Here is a 4906-nt window from a genome sequence, read left to right on the forward strand (position 1 = left end):
GTAAAGGTGCAGTTGAGCTTGCTTAGTTGGTGTCTTGAGAGATGGGGATGAGTACTACCATTTTACCATGCAACTGTGTTATAGATCTATAGTACTTGACGCTCCCTTTCCCTCTAAACCCTGAAAACTCATCCTATGTTGATAGTCTATGGAATTCATACATAAGATACAATAGTGAGAACTTGGGAATTTTATCTGTGTACTAATATTTAAGTGGGAGTACACCTCCACAAGGAGTAGCCAAAGAAAAGGGGGTCTTATCCACACCCTTATTTGAGACCTATCACAATAAAATCCTTGTGTTAATCCAATCATCATGGTACCACTCTCTAGTAAGTATTTTTAGTAGACCTACCCATTCCATTACTAAGAAACTATATTAAAAGACCTAGAATGCAATGTTATTCACATTGGTACCACTCCTCAATAACCTTTTTTTTGGACCCACATATCTATGGCTAGCACACAAGGAGTATAGCTCTCCACTAGAGTCTCCAAAATAATGTGTGATGAGTTGTAACACAAGATTGACATAACTTTTTTTTATATGGTTCATGAACCCCAAATATCAGTCATTATTATGTTCATGGAATATTTGTACCAAGAAAATCCACTTGAAGGGATCACTTCCTGTTGGCTCAATCACAAAGGCTAACCCTGAGAGTGCTAAGAGAATTGAACATGTGAACTCTCAATTGCATAGATGCTTTAACAATGGGGGCTTCACCAATTGAGCTACCCCTCGGGGCTAAACAATATTGACTACAATTACTCTTAAGATTAGTAAAACCTTGAATACGTCTATGACAAGCTAGCCAACCTATATTCACTACCCAACTAGTTGGGCAAACTAATGCATAGAATCATATCCTCACTTGACATTCCTTAGGTTATTAATGGTCAAACCAGCCTCTTAAAAAGACAGGGGCTAAATCATACAATCCTAGTGGGAATCACTCCACTCTTCTTGTTCGTGATCAAATGAATAGCATGTGGCATTGACTTCCTAAATTCAATCTCATAAAAATTAAAGGGTCTAAACCCATAGGATAGGTCACTGAACAATGATTTTACATGCATGCTATCATAGATTAATTTTGATGAAACTCACATGGGTATCATATATCTGGATCTTTAATTATGGTAATGGTGATAATGGCATGAGAAATCCCATGGGGGTTATATTTCCTTATACAATTTGTATTAAATCTTTGTACATGATTTGAAACAAACACTCGTATATGGGACAATTGACCAAGCTCAAATAGTTCGGTATATTTGTGGATTTCATCTTCGCTTTTGAGAAGCTAGCGATCTTTACTAGTGGTATGTCAAATACTTGTTTCAACAAATGATTCCCTAGTGGTTTGAAAGAAGATATATGTACACAAGATCTAATGGCTCATCCTACTATTTGGTTGGAAGCCACTTAAAGAGCTAGAGACACATTGTCAAAATAAAAATAGCACATTCCTCTTTCACTATTCCTCCATCCGTCCATCCCTCTCCATCATCTCCACCTCTTAAGATCTACGCATTAACTCGAGTCAAATTTGCAAAATGACAACTTAAAGTCTCCACTAGAACTATTATGAGAAATATATCCCTAAGCATAAATGTAAGGAGAAAAAACTCTTTATGGCCATTTCAAAGAACATTTCTGACAATGAGGCTAAAGTTGTACCCCCTAGGGGTCCTTCATCCATTTGTTGAATACATTTCCATGTTTGATCAATGGGATATTGAACTACAAATCTTCTTGCATGCATTACTCTGTATTTTTGCTCCCTAAATCCTCAAATTGATTGGCCACGTAAAACATCATAAAGTCATTATATTAATTGGAATTGTCAGCACCTTTGAATTCATTAATTAACATGCATCCCAAGAAACCCACAACTACATCCATGCTATGAACAATTTCCAAATCACGATTACTAATAGAGGTTTTGTTACATATGGTGGTTGTTGTGAAAATGTGAGGCTTCATATGGATGATTATTCTCTAAAAACCCACATGTTTGCTATTGAAATGAGTGTTTGTGACATTGTCTTATGTGCTAAATGGTTACAAAAATTAGCTCCCATCTCCATGGATTTTCATGAGTTATACATGGGTTTCTAGTAGGAAGGGCATATATACACATTTTAAGGAATTATAGGCATCTTAATAGAGATCAACATCTCCTACCATATGGAAAATATTGTTAAAAAACGACATTTATGCATTATGGCTCAATTCCATGCCATTCTAACATTTAGACACCTTGTCAACCCATTCATCCTAACATGTATTTATTGTTCACCAAACACCAACCCATATTTAAATATCTCCAAGAACTACCACCCTCCCAAAATGAGCATGATCATTTTATTCCACTCATTCAAGGTAGCATCCCACCCAAATTATGTCCATATTACTATCCATTTGCCAAAGAAAACAAAACAAAAAGGATAGTTTAGGAGTTGTCCATTGTTGGTGTCATTTTCCCTAGTTCTAGCCTATATTCATTATTAGGCACTTAGCACATGCCTCCTAACTTCTAAGCTCTAAACAATTACAATCAAGGATAAATTTCCCATTCAGGTAATTGATGGCCTTTTGGATGAACTCAAGTGTGCTCAATTCTTCGCCAAAATCGATCTCTACATGGGTTATCACCAAATTCAGATGAAAGAAGTGGGTATTCCTAAAATTTCTTTTTACACTCTTGAATGCCACTACAAGTTCTTGTTGATGCCCTTTGGCTTTTGCAATGCATATTTCACCTTCCAAAGTCTTGTGAACAAAATATTTAAACCCTTTTAATGTCATTTTGTCCTTGTATTTTTTTATAACATCTTTATTTATATCAAAATTTAGCAAGCCCATGGCACCCCTGTGGATCAAGTCTTACAACTACTTGTTGATTATCAACTCAATCTTAAGAGGTCCACATGTGCCTTTGTTGTCTCTGAAAATAAATACTTGGGCCATATTGTTATTCATGATGGTATGTGTGTGGATATAAAGAAAATTGAAGCGATGAAGAATTAGCCTCACCCCAATACTCTTAAAATTTAGGAGGTCTTCTTTGTTTCATTGATGACTACAAAAGGTTTGCAAGGAACTATGGTAAGTTTGTAGCTCTCCTCACAACCTTTCCGAAAGAAAAATGCTTTTCGGTTTGAATGAAGTCATGGAACATGCCTTCCAAAACTTGAAGAATTTTATATCTACAACATAATACTTGCTCTTGATAGCTTCACTCAAACCTTCATCTTGGAATGTGATGACTTGAGTAAAGGCCTCAAATTGATACTTGTGAAAGAGGAACAACATTTGGCTTTTACTAGCAAAAGACTCTGTGAGAAGCACTTGCAAAAATCAACTCATAAAAGAGGGTTGATGGCTATATTGGGTATTGTGGATGTATAACATCCATAACTAATTAAGCAATGTTTTTGGATTAAAACCAATCATCATAGCATGGAAAATTATTGGAGAAAATGATTTATTTCCTTGAGCACTAAAAATGGGTCAACAAAATGTTGGGATATGACCATGAGATAATCTATAAGAAGGGGAAGGACAATGTGGCAATAAATGGCCTCTCCTACAAGTATTAAAATGGAGGGTACCTCTTTTCAGTGTCCTTCATAGTAACATACTTACTGAATGACACCCACAAAGAATGGTTAAAATATACCAAGATCACTACTCTGATTAGATAACTTCAAATGGAACCCCTTGCATATCACGGCTACACTTGGAAAAATGAAAAACTTTTCTTTAACATGCATGTTTATTTGGACAAGCAGTTAACATTTAAATCATAGGTGTTATTTGAACAACATTCCTCTCCCACAACATGTCATTTCAGGTTTCATAAAACTTGTGAAAGGATTTAATGTTCATTTTTTTTTAGAAGGCATAAATAAAAACATCTACACATTTGTGACAGAGTGTGACATTTTCCAGTGACACAAGGGAGATGCAATGAAACCTCCAGGTGAATTACAACCTTCACCCATTCATCCAACTATATGGATTAAGATTTTTATGGAATTCATTGAGGGGTTATCAAAATTTGGAATAAATATGTAACCATGGTTGTGGTTGATTACCTTTCCAAGTATGCTTAATTTTGTGCACTCCAAAACCCCTTTAAGGTCTCGTAGTTGCTCAATATTTCATGGGTAATATCTCTAAACTTGAAGTATGTCACAGTTAATTGTGATATATCATGACCCCACCTTCATTATCAATTTCTCAACCATTTTCTTCGCTCCAAGGCACTCAATTTACTCTCAACATTGCATTTCACCCCAAAATTTATGGTCAATTTGAAATTTCCAACAAGTGTTTGGAAGCAAATTTGAGGTGCTTTATGTGAGAAATACAATACCAATTGGTCTAGTGGTTAACTCTAGTCAAATGGTGGTATAATACAACTTATCATGGTGTCACTCAAAAGACTAATTTTGAGGTTGTTTATGGCCAAAAGCCCCCATCAACGTTATCTTACTTACTAGGAGTCTCTAAGGTGTCAGGGGTTAACAAGACCCTCACAACTCAAATCAACATTCTCCACACTCTCAAGGATATTTTTTTCATGGTTTGTAATAAAATGTAATAATATGCTAATCAACATCGTTTCAAACATCCTTTTAAATAAGGGGATAAGGTGTTCCATCATCTAAAACCTTATAATTAGACCTCACTCAAAGTCAACTACCACTTGGATCTTGCTCCCAAGTCTTATGGCTCGCATAAGGCCCTCAAATTTAGAAATTCCAATGGCTTATTAATTGGAGCTTCCTAAGCACTTTAAAATTCATCCAACCTTTCATGTCTATTTCTTAAAGAAAGTGGTCGAATCTAATTCCCATATTCAAACTTGCCTTCAGAACTAGATGAAGAAGG

Source organism: Pinus tabuliformis, chromosome 8 (genome assembly GCF_031772625.1).
Source record: "Pinus tabuliformis cultivar Carrire ecotype Pingquan chromosome 8, CPIR1, whole genome shotgun sequence".
Lineage (NCBI taxonomy): Eukaryota > Viridiplantae > Streptophyta > Pinopsida > Pinales > Pinaceae > Pinus > Pinus tabuliformis.